Source organism: Myotis nattereri (genome assembly GCF_964212035.1).
Source record: "Myotis nattereri genome assembly, chromosome: 20".
Lineage (NCBI taxonomy): Eukaryota > Metazoa > Chordata > Mammalia > Chiroptera > Vespertilionidae > Myotis > Myotis nattereri.
The window spans coordinates 6,595,754-6,617,855 of NC_138096.1; the positions used below are offsets into that span (position 1 = coordinate 6,595,754).

General features: G+C 43.0%; 1 protein-coding gene across 1 annotated transcript in view; it reads right to left on the reverse strand.

Annotated features, from left to right (window-relative positions):
• Positions 1–20,877, reverse strand: part of DISP1 (dispatched RND transporter family member 1) — a 118,425-nt gene extending 97,548 nt beyond the window's left edge. The window contains exon 1 of the mRNA XM_081114370.1: positions 20,770–20,877. The gene's annotated coding sequence lies outside the window, so the exon portion shown is untranslated. The remainder of the gene's footprint in view (positions 1–20,769) is intronic.
• Between the last annotated feature and the right edge of the window lie 1,225 nt (positions 20,878–22,102).

The following is a 22,102-nucleotide window of genomic DNA, read 5'->3' on the forward strand; positions in this document are numbered from 1 at the left end:
CAGAATCTAGATTATTCTCCTCAAGATCTGAAAGGCTCATGATTTTATTTTCCAGTTTTGTTGAGACGGAACTGACATATAACATTGTGTGTCATGATTTTCATTCCAACGGAAATGGTACTTTTATGTATGTTTTTAATTTCTGGAAATTCCATTCAAAAGATTTCATATGCTTTAAAATAAAAACAAAAATGTACTAGAAATATGGCCTGTATGCCTGGCCGGTGTGGCTCAGTGGTTGAGCATTGACTCATGAACCAGGAGGTCACGTTTTGATTCCTGGTCAGGGCACATGCCTGGGTTGCAGGCTCAATCCCCAGTTGGGGGCATGCAGGAGGCAGCTGATCAATGACTGTCTCTCATCATTGATGCTTCTATCTCCCTCTCCCTATCACTTCCTCTCTGAAATCAAGAAAAACATGTATTAAAAATTAAGTTAAAATTATAAAAAAAGAAAAGAAGTATGACCTGTAACAGTCCACTGGCTTTCACCCTGATCACGCACCGAGGTCTCTGAATTGCGTGGCTTCCCTGCATGGTATGTGTTTGTCGGACTGGCCGCCAGCTGTCTCACTTTTCTTGTTTGTAACAATACTGTTTTGTTAAAGCTGCCTTCCCCAATCACGGATACTTTTTCAGCAACATTGATCTTGAAAGGTTTATGCTCCACAGATTTGATCTATTGCATCCCTGCATGGTTTTGATTTAGAGAGCCTTCTTGGTATGAATACTAGGTTTACAAGTAACTTCATTCTTCTCAGAATTCCAGTAATTGGTGTTTTTCACATGGTTACCAAGCGAAAAATAGAACGCATGCTTCAAAGCCGGCTGCCCCCTGACAATGTGTTTCTCTTTTATACGTGAGTGGTGGAAATCATCATGTCACAGGTGTGGAACGTATAGAGAACAGATGCCAGGGTTTTAAACTGCACTGATTTACCTTATGAAAATACAAATTAATTACATGATTTGAGTCACAGAACTAGAAGAGGCAGTGAGAGAAAACAATATTAGCACGAGGTCCGAAACTACCACCGTTTCGTTAATATGTAGCGTGTATGCAGTGCCTCTTCAGGATTCAACGTGGAATACAGAGTTAACATCTTGCAAAGCAGAAAACATACAAAAGAAGCATTCCAAAAATGTGGCCTTTTGCCTTCTTTGTGATGGGTATCACATAAGAATTTGAGGGTAGGAGGTGGGGGGACAAATAAGTACTTTGAAATATAGTTCCCAGGAAGTTAGCATAAAAATCCTATTTAAGTATTCTCATCATCCCATCCATATGTTTAGGAAAATGTCTCAGTGAATGTGTGCTGTTCTGATATAAATATTTCCACAGCAGCAGAAAACAACTAAAAACATTGGTGTATATAAACATATGTATTTTTCACACTGTTTATATTTTATTTCTTTATATGTCTGTTTCCCCATTTAGATATGAGCTGTTCAGGTGCTCAAGGTAGAAGTTGTGTTCTGCTCTATGCTCAGCGACTGGCACACTGCAGTGCTCAATAAATACTTGTTAAATGAAAAAAAATACTTGTTAAATGAAATAAGACATAATCTCTGCCTATAAAGAGGCTGTAATCTTGAACGCCTACAATTCTAAATAACTGTCATCTAATCTTGGTTGCATTTCTTCACATAATTTATCTATACATAAAGAATATCAGCTCTTGCCATTCTATAAGCACAGTATAAAAATTAGGAGGTCTAGCCCCAGCTGGTTTGGCTCAGTGGATAGAGTGTCAGCCTGCTGAAGGGTCCCGGGTTAGGTTCTGGTCAGGGGCACATGCCCAGGTTCCGGGCTCAATCTCCAGTAGGGGGCGTGCAGGAAGCAGCTGATCAGTGATTCGCTCTCATCACTGATGTTTCTCTCTCTCTCTCCCTCTCCCTTCCTCCCTGAAATCAATAAAAATATATTTTACAAAATAAAATAAATAAGGATAATACAATCTTACTTGCATGAAAAGTATGATGTGAGATGTCTGCATATCTAGACAAAGAATGAAAGAATATCCTTCTAAGTGGTTATGCTGTGATGGAAATAGGAGGGAAGTACAGTGGAAACCATTTTGGTGGCATCATTTATTTCTTTTTACAAGATAATTCTTTTATATAGCAGATATATCGTAGCTTTATTACAAAACTATAATATTGTTAAGCTATAAAAAAAATACCGGAATGGAGACTATATAACAACATAGAAAATTGGTTACAGTGGGTTGATAAAAAGAAGTGTTTTCACTAAGAATCTGGCTATGCCCCAACATGTGTGCATAGGGACAAGGACTAAATGCCCTGCTGTCACATGAGTCAAGAGTGTGAGAACAGCCGAAACCGGTTTGGCTCAGTGGATAGAGCGTCGGCCTGCGGACCGAAAGGTCCCGGGTTCGATTCCGGTCAAGGGCATGTACCTGGGTTTCAGGCACATCCCCAGTAGGAGATGTGGAGGAGGCAGCTGATCGATGTTTCTCTCTCATTGATGTTTCTAACTATCTATCTCTCTCCCTTCCTCTCTGTAAAAAAATCAATAAAAATATATTTAAAAAAAAAAAAAAGTGTGAGAACAGAGCTCTTCTCCATTCATCATAAATCTTTTCCTTTTCCTTGTCCTATATTCCAGTCCTGGCCACAGACCATACTATTTCCCGGAACCATAAGCCTTAGCCTCATCTTTGCTTGCCATCCAATTCATGCTCGCTCCCCATCCAATTTATTCTGTCTCTAAAATGCCATCAAATCTCTCCTCTTCCCTGCTCTCCTAGTTCGGGTTATTATCAACTCACACCATGTTTTTACTTTTGGTTGCAATCTTTACACTGTCACTAAATGTTTGTCCACGTACAAACATTTTCAATGGGTTTCTACTGACCACACACACACACACACACACACACACACACCATACTCAATATGCACAAAAAATAACTCAACATGGATTACAGACATAAAAGTAAAAGCTAAAAATTATAAAATTTCTAAAACAAAAACAAAAACAAAAAAACTAGGATGAAATCTTTAAGACCTTAACTAGGCTGGGCAAAGATTTCTTAGACAAGGTACAAAAAGCATGAACCAGGTAAGAATAACTGATAAACTAAACATCAAAATGAAAATGTATGCCCTCCCAAAACACCACCAAGAAAATGAAAAGGCAAGCCATACACTGGAGAAAATATTCAAAATACACAGAGCCACCAAAGGACTTCTATCCAGAACATATAAAGAACTCTTGAAATTCAATAACAACAAGACAACCCAATTAAAAAATGGGGAAAAGATTTGAATACTGAGTTTGAATTTTTGTCATCTGGCTATTCCTTCTTTATATTCAAAACAACTCTTTCATGGTCTACAATTAAAATTAAGCAACTGCTGTACACACTGGGGAGTTATTCTAAACTCTGTTTCATAATACCTTAAACTACTCACTTAGAAATACAATTATCGATACAAAACCCATTGTAATTGTTTCATTCTGTTGCTCTGCGTCATGGCACGGTGCCACATAATGTAGTTCTCTGCATTCTGAAAAACTCGATGTCTTACTTAGAAACAGCTTTGAAAATTGGCTCATGGCCTACTTGCAACTGATACCGTAGCTTAAATACCTTTCCAGCAAAGTTACACTAACTTCAAAATATTCTGGGATCAGCCATTAAAATGTTTTTGTTTCGGTTACAACACTAATGAGCACCAAATGTTAGAATTTGTTTTAACGACCTAATACATGAAGGATTTTCTTAAAAGGAGAGGCTGGCTCAGTCATCCATTATAGAGCGAAAGGTAGATTAGCTGGTACCGATATAGATAATACTTGAAAGATTTAATGTACTTAAGTGTAGAATCCAGCATTAAAAAAGTTAAATTCAGAAAGCCTGCTCAATTAGCCATCTTACTCTTTCTCTATAAAAACACCAAACTCCTGGCTTCTAAGCGACACTTGAAACCCTCCTCCCCTTCATTCCGTGCAGAAGCCCTTAGCCCTCACCTTGACTTCCCCACTCCTGTAAAATGGGTGGTAACACTATTCTTGGCTGTATTTCCTTCTGCTGGGAACGAACATAAAGTATCAAAGGAAGCAACAGCAGTTAGAGGAAATCTCAACATACCAGGCCTCCTAATCCCGGTAAGGACCACTGATATGAGATCTGGGGAAACAAACGTGTGCATGCTATTTTAAATATGCAAACACAGAGCAGCGAATGGGCTATTCGGGCTATATTCCGAGATGAGTGTTTAGCCTGTGAAAAGGTAGCACTTTAAGGACAACTGCAGTTCCCAGGGTGTCTTTCCCAGTCCCAACACCACACCCCAAGGAGGGTGCATCTGCCATTGTCTTCGGAGGCAGCCATGATGGTGACACCATTTATCTGCTTTTGCTGCTGCTTTTGCTGCAGACTCTTCTGTGGGGCAGCACCCACGTTCAGACCTCCCCGACATCTATCCATCTCGGTTGCCACAACCACCACTAATCATCTCATCTTTCCTTCCCAGCATGGTTTCGTTTTTCTCTTCTTTTTTGGTTGCTCTTGTGATTTGACACTTCTTGGCCTTTGTGGTGTGTGTGTGTGTGTGTGTGTGTGTGTGTGTGTGTGTGTGTCATCTTCTTCATCCATTCATCCATCAGTGAACATTGAGGTTGTTTCCATATCTTGGCTATTGTAAATAATGCCACAGTAAACATGGGGGTGCATATGTCTTTTTGATTTATGTCTTTGTTTTCAGATAAATACCCAGAAGTGGAATTACTAGATCCTATCGTAGTCCTAGTTGTAATTTTTTGAAGCACCTCCATACTGTTTTCCATGGTGGCTGAACCAATTTCCATTCCCACCAACACTGCACAAGTGTTCCATTTCCTCCACACCTCGTCCACATTTGCTATTTCTTGTCTTTTTGATAACAGCCCTCCTAACAGATATGAAGTGCTACATCATTTAGCTTTGGATTTGCGCTTCCCTGATGATTAATGACATGAAGCATCTTCGTGCGTACCAGTTGGCCATCTGTAAGTCATCTTTGGAAAAATGTATTCAGATCCCCTGCCCCTTTTTTCATCAAATTGTTTTTTGCTATTGGCTTGTATGAGTTCTTTATGTCTATTTTTATATCAACTCCTTATCAGGTATATGATTTGCAAATATTTTCTCCCAGGCAGTAGACAACCCACATCTCTTTACAGCAGAGTTTTGTTTAGGCCACTGGGTAGACTGCAACAAACTGTAATAGCTGCAATAAACAAATACAAAAGTATCAGGGTGTCAATAAGATGGACGTTTATTTCTCTCTCTCAGAACAGTTCGCAGGTGGGGGAGTGATCTAGGGTGGGCAGAGAGCTCTACTCCAAGGAGCCCAGAAGAGCTGGTTGGTGCGTCATCTCCATCCCTTAGCGTCCTCTCTGGGCCCAGAGCTGCTGCTTTCATTCTTGTCACTGCCCAGCCAAAGAGGAAAAGGAAACAGGGACTTCCAGGGCAAGTGACTTGGTCTGTAAGGAGATGACCCCGGAAGGTGCCCACATCTCTTCCTTTTACATCCCAGGGTCCCACACTGAGTCACGGAGCTCCATTTAGTGTGTGTAGCTGGGAGACACATTGTAGTTGGGTGGCCGTGGGTTAGCTCACACTGGGGAGGGACTAGGAGTTCTATTTCTCAAAAGAAGAAAAAAAGACCAGTTACTGGGATACAGTTAGCAGATTTGTCTGTATTATCAAAGACGGTAAGGAAGGGAATGGGAAGGTGGAGAGGGATGAGGACTCCAGTACAGAGAGAATATGATATAATTAGTATGTCCTATAGCCTAAATTACTCCAATTTAGTTCACGAAGACTATTAATTTTCTTGTCAAGGATACAGATATAACCCAAGTAAAATTTAAAAATAAGTGACCCTTTCCAAATGTGAAATTACAATTTTGCTTCTGACAACTGATAAATGTCTTTTGAGTTACTGCATATAATTCAACAGAATATGGTATCTGCTCCCTCAGGAATCTATGAAGGAACATAATATGTATTTAGTCTATAAACGAATATTGAAACTCACAAGACTGGCTCTATTTGGAATGCTCATATATCTATAAAACTTACTGCCAATGATAAACAAATACTTACACATGAAACCAAGATAAAAAATTAATGCCCATCATTAATTGAATCCCTACTATGTGCCTGCCACTGTACTAGGTACCTTACATATATTATTTTTCATTCCAACAACTCTGCAAGATACTATTTCATTTTATAGCTAATAAAAAAAGAACATTCAAAAGAGGTTGAGTAACTTGCCCAATATCACTCAGCTCATGTGTAATAGAGCCAAGAGTCAAATACTTCGCTTTCAAAAAAATTAACTTTAGCATATATTTCTCTTACTAGTTGAGTGCTGACCTATGAACCCAGAGGTCACAGTTTGATTTCCTGTGAGGGCACATGCCTGGGTTGTGGGCTTGATCCCCCAGTATGGGTATACAGGAGGCAGCCGATCAATGATTCTCTCTCCTCATTAATGTTTCTCTCTCTCTCCCCCCTCCCTTTCTCTCTGAAACCAATAAAAATATTTTTTTGAAAAAGAGGACATTGTCTTAAAATACATAAAATCTTAACTATCTTCCATTAGTATATGAATGCTGATTTGCATATTTAAAATATCAACAGGGTAGCATTTGAAACTGTGCAGCCTGGGCGCTACAGGTGTGTAAGCTTAAAGTACACTATCTGGCTGGGACAGAGTGTCAAAGGTAAAGCCTCATGTGCCCCATTATCTTTCCCTGGACCCAGACCAAATTCCTTTTCTGGATTCTCCATTCAATTGCTAAGCCTGGATTCCTGTGTCTGTCCACAGAGTCTCGCCAAACATCTTTCTTTTCAGTATTGTGTCCTCCAGATCCCCATCTATCATGTTGATTTTAATCAGAGGCAGACAGGGAACTCGAGAGAACCCTGCTGTTGCCTCTCCTGCCTCTTTACTGTTCGGGATTAGCCCACAGGGGTAGCTTATCTGTCCAGCTACAGAACAGGGCGCTATGCTTTCCTAAACCATGTATTCTGAGATGGGGAAGGGACAATCACACATCTGAGAAAAGCTGGTGAATAGACCACAAATGCTGCAAAGTTCTTAAACTTAGAAATAAAGAAAATGTGTAAGCACAGTTCTATAAAGATGTTGGGTACACAGTAGGGCAGCAAACAGGGTTCTGCCCTCACACAGCCCTCAAATCTGACCCTTAGCACATGGGTACTTGGGACACGCTTGCCTGTCTTCAAAGGCAGAGTTCACCCCTTACATTTGGCATTAAATAGCTCTTTAGGATGCTATAAAATGCTCTATTATTCAAGTCTCATTGCAACAACCAACGATAGGAAGAACTATCCCTCCCTTGATATTAAAGAGAAATCAGATTAAGAAAAACTATATTTCATGCTCAGAGTGACACAAATAATCGAGGAGGAGCCAGGCTTCCAGCCCAGGTCTTCTGGCTCCGATTCTGCTACACTAAGGGGTCTCGGAGGAACAATGAGTCTGGTTTCTGTCAAGTGAATTTAGAGCTCAATTCCTAACATCTGAAACGCACGCTTCGGAACCCATACATCACACTGAAGTTTCACGCAGTCGTGGCAAAGCAGCGGTCAGCAACTAAAGGGACATAAATTCTAAGGAACAATGCGCAAAGCAGGCCTGGGCCTGCCCTGGTCCCTTGTCCTCAGGCCAAACCCACTTCCCACTCTCCGACACGAGTCTCGCCACACAGTTTGAATATGGAACTAAACTGTCCATATTTGGTCTCTAAAATCAGAGACCCAAAGGCAATTCAGGGTAAAAAGGCAGCGAGTACTGGAGGGTACCTGTGGGACATCCAATGTTAAACACCATCAACCCAAGACCAAGGAATGACCTTGAACAAAAAGGCGGACATCTGGAGGGACCCACTCAATAGCCCCACGTCTGCCACACTGAGATGACGTCCTGTGAGGCTGTCCTAGAGGCTTCACCTCCCCTGCCCTACCACTCCGTTCAGTCTATTCTCAGACACAGGGGTCTACCCCAGCTGGGTGTGTTGTAGGCAGGCAGAGGATGCGATGGCTGCCTGTTCACAATCTTTCCAAACTCCCTTTTCTGAGTAAGAAAACAACAGCAATGACCGAAGGAATAACCATCATTCATCTCATCTCTGTGAAAATCATTCCCCACCCCGTGTGGTACAGGTGGGGCGGTCACACACAGAACCCTGAACAGCCTCGCCCGCAGGAGGGGGGCAAGACTGTCCTGGTTAACTGTGATTTCTTTGGAGTGCTTTTGGATTTTATTTTTAACTTACTTAAATTTACACTTAAAAACTTAACTCTAACTCATTTTTATTTTCATTTTAAATCTAACTGAAAATTAACAGTAGCCAAAAGAAATAAAAACAAATATATCTAAAACAACCCTTCATTTAAAAGATTCTCAACTGAAAAAACTACTAAGTGAAATACTAAAATTTTTGTTAGTAATAATAGTTTTCTACATATTTTCTGATCAGGAACCAGAAAATGAATGTTCTTATTAAGACCTTAAACATTAGAAAATTTGATAAGAATCAATGACTTGGTGATCTGACAAATCTGTCATCACCAATCGCGCTAGCCCTGCCAGAGGGTGAGAGTGTGCACAAGCTCAGTGAGCCATCAAGTAGTTGATCAGGACTCCAGCCGGAAGTTTAGAGGCTCTAGGGCAGTGGTTCTCAACCTTCTGGCCCTTTAAATACAGTTCCTCATGTTGTGACCCAACCATAAAATTATTTTCGTTCCTACTTCATAACTGTCACATTGCTACTGTTATGAATCGTCATGTAAACATCTGATATGTAGAATGGTCTTAGGCGACCCCCGTGAAAGGGTCGTTCGACCGCCAAAGGGGTCACGACCCACAGGTTGAGAACCGCTGCTCTAGGGCCTTGCCCTTACCCACTAGACTCTTCTGCCTCGTTGGCACTTGGCACACAATTAATATTCAGTTGGTTAACAAATGAATGAATCTCACTGTTTCACAAGATGTAGAGCAGGGGTCCTCAAACTTTTTAAACAGGGGGACAGTTCACTGTCCCTCAGACCATTGGAGGGCCGGACTATAGTTTAAAAAAAAAACTATGAACAAATTCCTATGCACACAGCGGCGGCAAAAACCCCCGGCGGGCCGGATAAATGTTTTCGGCGGGCCGCATGTGGCCCGCGGGCCGTAGTTTGAGGACCCCTGATGTAGAGTCTCCTCGGATGGCACGCAAGTCCTCCAAGTCCCAGTCCCGATCTGGCTTCCCTACTCCCTCACCTGTGCCACCTGCTACAGCCAAACTGGTCCCTCCAGCACACCCTGCGATGCCCACCTCACTCAGGCTCCCTCTGCTGGGTGTTTCCTCCTCTACGCTATGTCTCCTTATCGTCGAGTCCCAGCCCAGCTCAGGATGTCCACAAAGTTTTCTCTACTCTCTTTGTCCTGTGATAATATCTCTCTCATCTGAACTACTACAACACTATGTTCAGCAATTATAGGATTGTAGGGTCTTTAAGGATAAGAGATAAGAACTTACAGGTGTTTATAAATTCTCCAGCATCAAACAGAGTTCTACATACGTCATGGACATTTAGAATGTATTTGTTAAAGTGATTTAAGATACCTTTATTATCCAAAGATAAACTTATTGCCTGGCCAGTGTTGCTCAGTGGTGGAGCACTGATCCATAAACTCGAGGTTCTGGCTCAATTCCTGGTCAGGGCACATGCACACACTACAGGCTCCTTCCATGCAGGAGGCAGCCAATCAATGTTTATCTCTCTCTATCCCTCTCCCTTCCTCTCTCTCTAAAATCAATTTTTTTAAAAGATTTAAAAAATAAATAAACTACTTATTGCCTCTGAAATAATCTCCCCATTTTTGACATCATTACCTAACTTAAAATCGTAATTCCATGTGTATGTGTGCACACAAAAGCCAAACCGAGCGGTACTTAACCTGGAGGAGTAGCCCTACCCAGATAATAATGCTGACATTCTCCATGATGAAACATCCCAGTTTTTAAGAAAATCATCGGAGAAGCACCTCACATTAGCAGTGGTTCTCAACCTTCTGGCCCTTTAAATACAGTTCCTCATGTTGTGACCCCCAACCATAAAATTATTTTCATTTCTACTTCATAACTGTAATGTTGCTACTGTTATGAATAGTAATGTAAATATCTGATATGCAGGATGGTCTTAGGCGACCCCTGTGAAAGGGTCGTTCGACCGCCAAAGGGGTCGCGACCCACAGGTTGAGAACCGCTGCAATTGGAAGTCAGCATATTAAAGGTTCTATACAACTAAGATGTACACACATCCTGCAAAAGAAAGATAGGACCCAGGAATAATTTCAATAGTAACATTATGTTGAAAACAACGCAGGCATCTAAATCCCAGAGACCCATCAGTCATAGGTGCCACTTAACCACCTTTGCAGGCTCTTTGAAAACGTAGATACTGTTCTTTAGGGATTAGGCTCCTTCCCCACTAGCCCTACGACCAAAGCAGTGAGCAGATCTAAATAAAACAGAGGTTACAATATCACCTACGGTCATTTCCGAAAGACAGAGACCAAGTACCCAGCACACTATTTGACTTTTTCCAATGCAATGGCCCATGAGCCTTAGCACAAAGCCAACTGTGCCGATGGAAGGCACCGTGTGGAGAGGACCAACCAAATGTGCTGCAGAAAGCTCTGCACGAAATCTGATTTAAAGGGGCCAAAGGGAGGAAGAAAGGAAGGGAGGGGGGAGGGAAGCTCCAATGAGCATACACACATTGCACAATCTTCTTTTCATGGCAGTGACCCCAAAAATAAAAAATAAAATCTGCTTGCAAAGAGTCCTTTGAAACAGCTGCTTGGTTTCATGGTCAAGTTTTGTGGTTTGTAAGACTTGAAGCTATTCAGGTCGGTGATAAACACCGACTCACATGACCCACTTGAGGAAAAGGCTGGGCAATCTGTCTGGAGTTTACATTGGCCGTGCACATGAATGTACTTAGTCATTGCTCAACATCACCGCTCACAAAGCCAGTGACTGTTTCCCCTCAAATGCTCATCTCCTCCATTAGAGCTCATTGACAACCACTGCCAAGAACCACGACATTAAGGCCGCCGGCTACAGACTGAATAACTTGATAAAGCATTAACCTCAACACATTACAAAACAGATGGGTGAAGCGCCTTTTCAATTAAAATATTATTTTTAACAGTGTTTATCTAGTGAGCAAAGGAAATCACATCATATGTAGATAATCATATTACAAGATTACATCAAAGAAAAAATATAGAAAACATGCCTTCAAGTTAATTTTCTATTCTAGATGCCCTCCTAATATATACTTTAAACAAGAAGAATAAGTAAAATACAGTACACATATTATTTTTATCATGCATGATTTTTCACTTAAAAATGCATCAAAAGACACATGAGGAAAACTCATATCAAAACGCTTTTTGAGCCTAATTTTTTTATCCTCACCTGAGGATATTTTTTCCATTGATTTTTAGAGAGAGTGAAAGGGAGAGGGAGAGACTGAGAGAAAGAAGCATTGATGTGAGAGAGACACATCAACTGATTGCTTCCCGCACCCACCCTGACCAGGCCAGGGATCCAGCCTGCAACCAAGGTATGTGCCCTGCAACCGAACACAGGACCCTTCGGTCCACAAGCCAACACTCTATCCACTGTGCCTAACTGGCTAAGGCAGAAAACAGATTCTTGTTCGACTTATGAAAATAGCTATATTGCCATGAAGCTAAAATTACTCAATAAGATTTTCTGAATTCTGGAGGGATCACGTAGGGAGAAAATTGTTTCATCTTTGTTCACAAAGGTACACTTTACCAAACTGCTGGAAATTATAGATAGCTTAAGAGAAAAGAGAAAAACAAAATATTAAAGAACCAACAACGTTTCAAACAAAAAGTCATTAAAAATTACAATCATCCTCATCAGTTCATGTAATTAATTCTTGTTCTGTTTGATCTTGGGTGAGCAGTTCTATGAATCTATCAACTTCTTCATTAGTTTAGAAAATTACTCAGTCCATTGGCACGGTCTCAAGTGATGGCTTCACTGAACATTCTCGCCTCAAGCTGATTGTAAACACTTTTGGAAAAGGATTAGGAGTGAAAAACAACTGTCTGTGAATGACAAAAGACTTTTAAATGGCTATGGTTAGAGATCCCATAAGAGGTCATTATAACGTAATGGACAGGAAAATTTGCTTATTTCAGTTACATACGATATCTTAACATAACTGGAATAGGGCTGATAACATGATGCTGAACATATCATGAGTGTCAAGGCTATTGACAAATTTGCATGAACTTCTACTCGTAACAGTGTTTATGTTTCTATAACCTATATCCTTACAAATATAGCCTAAAGAAGGTTTACCATCACTTTTTTTTTTAATCCTCAGCCGAGGATATATTTTCCCATTGCTTTTAAAGATGAGGAAATATCAGTTTCCTCGTCTTAATAAAAAAGAGATGGTGAGCCCAGGATCTTCACATGCAAGCCAGGATCTTAGCACAGCGCCTGGCACACGATCTGCAAAATACCATTTCCTTCCGCTTCTTTTCATGACAGTGAAGTGTTCGCTGAGCAGCAGGCATTGCTTTAGATTGCTGAATTAGACTATTTCAATCAGGACTACCACAACTATTACATAGAATTCAACCATCCTCGTCTCCTTGGCTTTCTATATATCCCTCCCTTATTCAGGACTAAAAAGCTTCCGTGTGAAATTGTATTACGTGTAGTACCTAAAGCTCATTACTATTTCAAAAGTGTGCCTATGTGTGCTTAGGTTTTCAGATTAAATTCAATCTAAAGTCAAGGCCCCTTCCACAGCAAAATGTAGAGGTTAACACTTCATGTAAGATAAAGAAAATCCAACTGTGCCTTGGTTGGTGTGGCTGTGTCATCCCGGGCACCAAGAGGTCACTAATTCAATTCCAGGTCAGGGCACATGCCTGGGTTAAGGCTTGATCCCCAGTAGGGGGCAGGTAGGAAGCAATCATTCAATGTCTCTCTCTCTCTCTCTCTCTCTCTCTCTCTCTCTCTCTCTCTCTCCCCCCTCTCTCTCTGTCCCCCCTCTCTCTCCCTCCCTCTCTCTCTAAAATCAATAAAAGCATATTTAAAAACAAAAGAAAACTCGGTTGCTGCTTTATTAGATAGCTGCCTATCCCTCCAACCCCAAACTTTCTGGGAGAAAAAGAAAAAGACTATGAATTATGTCACCTCAAAGATGTGCAACTCACTTCAGTTAATTCAAACCTGTGAAAATTAGGAACGAGTGTGTAATCCCAAAGTACAAATCAAATCAAATCATGCTGTGTGAAGGTTATGTCATGGGTTTAGGAATTGTGCTCCCAAACCTAAAGTGTTCAGTTAAAGTTTAGAAAGTCAAGCATTTCCAAATAATACTATTCCAAGGTTAGCGCTAAGGAGGAAAAAGGTAAGAAACTTTGAATTCAACAACCCACATATGGATGATCCATACCCTCCCCCCACCCTTTGCTTTCAGAATGTCTCCATCTGCATATTTTATCAAATAAAAATTAATTTCCATATGTGTCTAAAATAGAGTTCAAATTATACTATAACCCAACGGAAAGACTGCTTTGACTGCTCATTTCTACGAGAACAAAGCTCTGACCACGCCAACCTGCAAGCACAGATGCCAAAGCGTCAGCCAACTGACCCCATCCTCTCACCTGGGACAAAAACCTAGACGCTGAGAATGTTTTGCAAGAAACCAATGGGCAACCACTGAACCGAAAGATGAAGTTTTATTAGAAGAGAAATGGAAACTCGGCCTGTGTACACAGCCCCTAATGGGAAACGACAGGGGGAACTTTATGAGTGGAAACCTTACACAGAGCTGCCTTATGTCTGAAGCAGAGGCATCAGCTTGACGTACAGCAGAGCAGGCAAGGGCCCTGGCCCTCAAGTCAGGTCGCCTGGATGCAAATCCCAGCTCCAATTACTATTCATTTGGCCAAGTTATTTAGCCTCCATCTACCTCAGTTTCTATGTCTGTGAAGTTGGCGTAATAATGGCCCTTAATAGGATTACAGTGAGGATTAAATTAGATAGAACAGACGTGAAGCACTTAGCGCAGTAACTGGCACACAGTAAGTATTTAATACGTGCCAGCCAGCATGGAATTATTATCCCCTTTCTAAAATTGTTTTATAACACCACAGTAGCAGAAGTGTCAAAAAGCATCTTGGCCCTGGTCTGGCTCAGGGGATAGAGCATCAGCCGGTGGCCTGAAGGGTCCTGGGTTCGATTCCGGTCAAGAGCACGTACCTCGGTTGCAGGCTTGATCCCTGGTATTGGTTAGGGCACGGGTGGGAGCAACCAATCAGTGTGTCTCTCTCACATCGATGTTTATCTCTCTGTCTCTCCCATCCCACCCCCCTTATACTCTCTCTAAAAATCAATGAAAAAATATCCTCCGGTGAGGATTAACAACAACGAATAACAAAAAAGCGCCTTGCACTGAGGTTAAATTATATTTTAGTGCCTCACTCCCTGATGGGAGTACATAACCCTAATGCCCATCAACAGTCAGCAAATACAATAACCTGATCCCATACCAAACAAACACAAATTTAAAAATCCTTGAAAAGTACTAATCTGCTCACTGGAGCCCAGAGTTCTAATTACTAATAATTAGGTTACAGTATTAAGGGACTGATTAAATTTTTTCTATAATATACTGCTGCTGACGTGATCTTGCGGGGTAGCCGTAATGAAACCATACTAAAGTAAAAATGCATCAAGACCCATCACCTATGGGGGAGGCACAGCAATTCCACAGCCCCTCCCACAGCAGGCAAGGAGGCCACAAGAGCCACGGCCTATTCCAACCAGCTCAATGAATGAAAGGATCTACTGCAGATCATTCCAAAAGTTTGGTTTGCATTTGGCCTTGACAGCCCGAGAAAACCTGAGTGTCTCAGGGAAAGTAACACCTCTATCTGAAACCCACAAGTTGGGGATGAAAAGGAAAGAAAGTCTCTAAGTGCTTGAATTCCACCACCCCCACCCCCAGGGAGAAAGTATTTCAGACGGAACTGTTAACTGGCAGCTGCCCCCGTCAGTATCACCTAAACAGGTTTCCAGAGCAGGAATCTAATAACCACTTATTTGGCAGCCACTAATTTACTCTTCATTTCAAAGCGGCCTTTTTATCTAGGTGTAAAAGAATGAAACGGCCTAAAAAAATTTTTTTTTGCAGCAGATGGAAATGCATTCATCATTACTCTCCATTATACTTTTCAGCCGGCAATAACTGTGGTTGTAAAGAAAAGAGAGAGTTTGGGTGCTTTTAATCAAAGCTTGGATTCTAGCCCTGCCCTGCAGCAGCCTGTAATATGAGGAAAGTTCCTGCTTCGAATTCCAAAAGAAATGAATTTTTATGTGAGTAGCCCCCTCTGTCCGCCGCCACCTCTCTGTTATTGCTGTGATCCACGCAGCAAATGTCACAGCATCGACTACTTTCGATGCGACGTTAATTCTGGTACCTTGGAAAAACATTCACTGATACACTGATCGCATTTCATAGAAGTTTAAAGTGCAACAAATGGACCATAAAACACTTCTAGAACAACTGCATGCGGTGGGCATCATTGTGCTTATTTTGCAGGTAAGGAAGTAAACTCAGATCATGCCAAAAACCTGGCAACCTTCTAAAGGCTCCATTTACCTCCCACACCAGCGATGGCGAACCTTTTGAGCTCAGCGTGTCAGCATTTTGAAAAACCCTAACTTCACTCTGGTGCCGTGTCACATATAGACATTTTTTGATCTTTGCAACCATAGTAAAACAGAGATTTATATTTTTGATATTTATTTTATATATTTAAATTTAAATGCCATTTAACAAAGAAAAACCAACCAAAAAAATGAGTTCGCGTGTCACCTCTGACACGTGTCATAGGCTCGCCATCACTGCCCTACACTGTTTTCTCAGTGCCCCACAGAATCCTCGGGTCCCCTCTAGGTTTCCCGAATCGGGCCTGTGCTTACTGGGAGGACTTGGCTTCCGACACAGCAGGTTCCCTTCTTCTCAACTCCTCCAGCAAGCAAGCTCTCTCGGTCCCCTGTCTCGGTCCATGCATTCTCTCTACTTACGTTCCTTTGGAATATCCCCTGTGAATCATCCCATGGCTCGCTTGTACTGACATGTAAGATCTCTTCAAGCCCCCCGGGTACCACATGTCACATGTGCCCTCAATAGGATATGCTGTCCACTTGGAAATACCTATGGCATACCCACTTCTCTCTGCCCACCCCCACCCCCCGCCCTATCACCAAATGGCCTGAATACCCCTCCATTCTCTTAACTATCAATTCATACTCAATCCCTTCAGTAGAAACTCAAAATGACCCTCTCTCCAGAAAGCCTGCCATTGACTCACTTCACGTAACTGTAGTCCCTCTTGTAGCAGAAGGCCCGCTGGCTCGGAATCCAGATCTGGCTTCCACTCCTGGTCCTTCCGCTCGCTGGCATTACCCGAGCCAATCACTCCACCCTCTGGGACCAGTTTCTCCACCATAAACGATGGGCATGAGTAAACTAACCCCCAGCTCCAAGAATGTTTTATGCAAAAAGATTAGCAAGAGCATTAATTTATAAGAACAAAAATCATTATACCATTTTAAAATGACCTAGGGCATCTGAAGTTAAAAAAATAATGTATGACAGATAAAAAAGAAGCTAACTTTTAAGCTTCAGAGGGTGACAAGGTTCATTAAATTGTCCATTTTCTACTCTTTGATACGTGAATGAAAAACCCAGGTAATCCCTTAAAGATGATGAATACACATACTCGCCTATTTGCTAATCTCTACGCAATATTTTATATAGACGGTTATTTAATATACCAAATGTGTTTTAAATACTAACTGTGGATAGTCTTACGCGTTGACTTGGCTAGGTTATAATACCCAGTTATTTAATCAAACATTAATCTAGGGGTTGCAGTAAAGGTATTTTGTGGTTAATGTACAGTAAGTTGACTTTAAGTAAAGATTACCCTTGAATGTGTGTGTGTGTGGGAGGGGGAGGCTCATTTAATGAGTTGTAGACCAAAAGCACAAAATCCAAGATTTCCCAAAGAAGGAATTCTACCTCAAGACCGCAGCAAAACCCTTACCTGACCTTCCAGCCTACTGGCCTGCCCTGCAAATGATGGGCTTGCCAATCCCCACGATTTCATGAGCCAATTTCTTAAAATCACACTGTGGTTCCATTCAAAAAGTACTACTGCCCTGGCTGGTGTGGCTCAGTTGGTTGAGCATCATCCTGTGTACCAAAAACGTTGTCAGTTCGACTCCTGGTCAGGGCACATGTCCGGGTTACAGCTCGATCCCCTGTGGGGGGCATGCAGGAGGCAGCCTATTGATGTTTTGCTCTCACATCGATGTTTCTCTCTCTCCCTCTCCCTCTAAAAATCAATTAAAAATCTTTTTTTAGCCAAGACCGGTTTAGCTCAGTGGATAGAGCGTCGGCCTGCGGACTGAAGGGTCCTGGGTTCGATTCCGGTCAAGGGCATGTACCTTGGTTGCGGGCACATCCCTGGCGGGGGGTGTGCTGGAGGCAGCTGGTCGATGTTTCTCTCTCATTGATGTTTCTAACTCTCTGTCCCTCTCCCTTCCTCTCTGTAAAAAATCAATAAAAATATATTTTTTTAAAAAATCTTTTTTTAAAAAGTATTAGTGATCCCAGGTAACTGTAAACTTTTTGTGTAAAGGGCTGGTCGTATCTCGGCTTTGTGGGCAAGGGACTGCTGTGCTGGACGGCACAGTTCTAGACTATCAGAGCTGAAAGGGGCCCTGGGGGCCATGAGTGAGCCATGCTTAGCCTAGGAAAAGACTTCCCACAGCTAGGAATTAAGCAGCAGCTGCAGAGAGGAATACTACTGCCATGGCAATGGGGGAAATCAGCACACTGGTAGAATCCAGTCCTTTTCACAGGCAGTTGCTGAGACTCAGGGGCCAAACACCTCATCCAATCACATGGCCCATTAGCAGCACAGCTGCTTCTAGAACCCAGGTATCCCAGCACTCCGTGTAGGGCTCCTTCTATTCCTCTACCAGGATGGTGCTAACGGAATGAAAACCCAGTGCCTGCAGGTCTAACTTCCCATTCATTAGCCAAGAAACACAGCATTCATCTCACCAACTAACAGACGCTTTCTTCTCAGCTAGACTTCGCTACTGGCAATTTTAACTTTAAAAAGATGGAGATGAAGAACTAAGATCTGAACCAAGGCTGTAAAACTGCGTCTATTAGTTTGGGTTTTAAAGGTCTGACATTGGCTAAAAATGGAAATAATCTCTGCATACAATCTATGTCTGTCTATATATAATCTATACATAATTATACATCTATATAATAATAACAATGGACTAAGGCCATTGGCAAGCCTAGTTTCCAAGAACATTAATGATCGTTTTCCCTCTAGAGGTCTTTTTTTTTTTTTTTTTTTTTACTTTTTTATAGTTCTTGGCAGTTTTTAAAAGTCCTTAGAGTATGGATGAGAGTTCATATACAGTTCAAAGGCTAAACTCCAAAGCAAAATCATAAACTTAAGAAATGGCGGGTCCCAGATACTTTCTTTCAAGCAAGTTTTCAACTATTCCACACGTGAGTGTGACATTTCATTGTGAGGGCTAGGAGGGAGGCAGGTATGTTAGAACGTAAGTCCAATGATTTGTGTTTTTCTGTCCTTCAGAGACATGCATGCAAAAGTGAGTGGTAGGGAGTGGAAAACCCACTACAAACATGGGGAAAGCCTGTAGGTAATTCTTGGGTCTCCCAGGGAGTGAGCGCACCAGGGCCAGAGAACCATCACTGATCACCCTTTTCTGCAGAAAACTCTGTATAGAAGGATCTGGAGATGATCTGCCGGTAAGCCCTACAAGGAGCATTAAGCCCGACAAAAAGCATTAGCAACTTAGCTACAATCAATCCAAAGGCAGCCCTGACTCAACACAAGCTTTAAGAATTTATAAGAAACTCAAGCACAGATATTTTTCTCAAGAGTTTATAAGCTACAGCTAATAATACTGTACACATCTGAAATCTGGAAGAAAGTAGATCCTAAGTGTTCTCACCACACAAAAAAAGAAATAAAATGGTAACAACATGAGGTTATGATCTGTTGATTAGCTTGACAGTGGTCATCATTTCAAAATTTATATGTATATCAAATCATCACATTCTATACCTTAAATATATACAATTATTATTTGTCAATTATACCTCCAAAAGCTGGGGGAAAAGAATGTATAAGCTAGCAAGACACCATGGCACCAATAAACAGAAAATATTCTAGTTGATGTGAATCAGTGCAAGTCAGAGGACCAAATCAGATCTAAAAATTAGCTGTACTAATACAGTAATTTTAAAAATAATCAAGTTTAACACTTGAAATATGAAACTCTGGGAAGAAGCCAAACAATCACCTGGTATCACTCTCCACCAATGACAACGCTACGGCTCTCCCTGGCTCTCTTGCTCAGTTTGTGGCAAACAATTCACTTACCATCTACTTGAAGCTGAGAGAGCCTTGTCATCACAGTGAAGTAAGACACTGTATGATGTAGATTAGGAAATGCGTATTAATTGCAGCCAATAAAACATAAATATAATGTAGACGATAATTATAATTATCTCCGGTAATGATTAAAAAAAACAAGCCCATTAAGGAAAACTAAACGTGTCCACGTGTATATAACAACAAATCTTGGGCTACCAATATACCTTTTTTAAATACTGCCCCGTGGCAAAGAGATTTATTTCCTTGTAGCAGAAATCAAAAGCAACAGTAAGTTCTTAGTAGTTTAGTAATTGCACCCTAATCTAAAACTAAACCCAACAGGACAACTTTTAGTATTCTGTGTGAGAGAGTCAGGCAGAAAAATAATGAATTGTTAACTGCGAACGGTTTGACAGCTGGGTTTCCCATGCAATTATCGCCCCAATTCTACATGCACTTAAAAGTTCATTTCCACAACAAAGGAGGCAAGACAGCCCACACGCTCTGCAGGGCAGACAAGACTCCAAAGGAGAGCTCCGGTGGGCTTGCCGGGATGAAAGGACTTGCAAGAGCTGTATCTGTCTGACAAAGACACGCAGCTTCAGTTGGCACCTGAATGAAGGAGGGTGCCAGCTTCCCGAGGAATGCAAACTGTACACACACACACACACACACACACACACACACACACACACACACAGCATGCACTGAAAATGCAGCGATGCGAGCTCAGCCGCCGAGACTCGGAGGTGCCCGGCCGGCCGTCTTTCCGACCCGTTAGGTCGGCCGCCCTCCCGTGCGCGCCCCGCGCAAGGCGGACCCGCCTCTCCATCCCGCGCCTGCGAGCCCACCTGGGCCACCGCGCGCCGCCCTCGCGGTCACCGAGTCCGGGACACTCCCCCACGCGGGACGCTGTCCCCCCAGCCGCATCCCCGCCCGGTCACCGCACTCCCGCCCCCCGCATCCCCGCCCGGTCCCCTACCCCTCCGCGCTCCCCGCCCCCGGCCTCCCCGCCCAGGCTCCCGGCGCCTCCCTCCCCAGCCCCTGCCCGCTACCCCGCGGGCTCCCCCGTTCCTGTCCCCCGTCACGGTCCCCTCCCTCAAACCCGGAGGCCGGAGGCTCCCTCCCCCGCGCGGGGACCCCCGACGCCGCCGTCCCTACCCGGTCTCCCCTCCGCGGCACGCGGCGGCTGCGGGGCGGGAAGCGTCCACGGAGGACGCAGCGCCGGGCGCTCCGGCTCCGACCCGGACCGAGCCCGGCTTCCGCCTCGCGCCGGAAGGCTTGGCGAAGGGGACCGGAAGTCCCGCCCTCCCGTGGCTCGGGGCAGCACCTATGTGCGTATTCCGTGCGCTCCTCTCTTCCCAGGGATGGGTCTGCCCTGTGCAATCACTGGACCAGGCGTCTGCCCTGCTCGCGCCCTGTGGAGAGCAGGATGGCTAAGACACTGGCCCTGCCCTCCAATCTAGGAGGAAGCTGACTATTTTTTAAAATATATATATATTGATTTCAGAGAGGAAGGGAGAGAGAGAGAAACATCAATGATGAGAATCATTGATTGCCTGCCTCCTGCACGCCCCACATCGGGGATCGAACCCTGACCTGGAGTCCTACTGTGATCTCCTGGTGCATAGGTCTATGCTCAACCACTGAGCCACGCTGGCCGGGCTGGAAGCTGACATTTAAACAGAGGTTAATCACACCACTACGGAGTGCAAGTGTGATACAGACATCACAATACAAGGTGGTCTTGCTTCATTCCTTAATTCAAGTTTTTGTCACCTACTTATATTATCACTCATCTAACAACCAAAACAGAGGAGAGCCCCTATGTTATGGAGTGAGGGAGGTGCTCAGGGCAGTGAACTAGGCACAGAATAAGTCCCAACAGTGGCCTGTTCCTCAGGAAGCTTGGTGTAGTACACGGACAGATGCATGGATGAACAAACGGGGGCAATGGAAACATCAAGCATTAAAGGAACTATAGTAGTGCTATAGGAAACAGTGGGGTGTAGGGAACTGGGCAGAGAAAGACCCTCAAGGGATACCCTCTTCAGTGGAAACCAACACAATGAATGAGTTAAAGGTCACACAAGGTGGGAAGGGGCATGTAGAGGAGAAGGCTGCCAGAGAGCGCGAGCTTGGCTGGATCAGGGAGCTGGAGGGACATACACAGTTCATTTAGCAAGGCCTGAGGTCATAGAGGCAAGAGCAAGCACAGCGAGAGGAGGCAGGGCCAGATCAGGAAGACTGTTGAGCATTAGATCAAGGAATTTGGACTCCAGACTCCATGCAACAGGAAAGAGGAGGGGTGTTCTCTAGGGGAACAGTGAGTTATGGGTTGACGAGGGTGACTGACCTAGTCGTTAAAGAAAAATAAGAACTGGAAAGATCATGGATAGAACATTTTACCCTTGAGGGTGAATTCTCAAACCGCCATACCCATGTATATGCAAAAGCAATGGATACCTACTACAACCCTATAAAAGCAGGACCC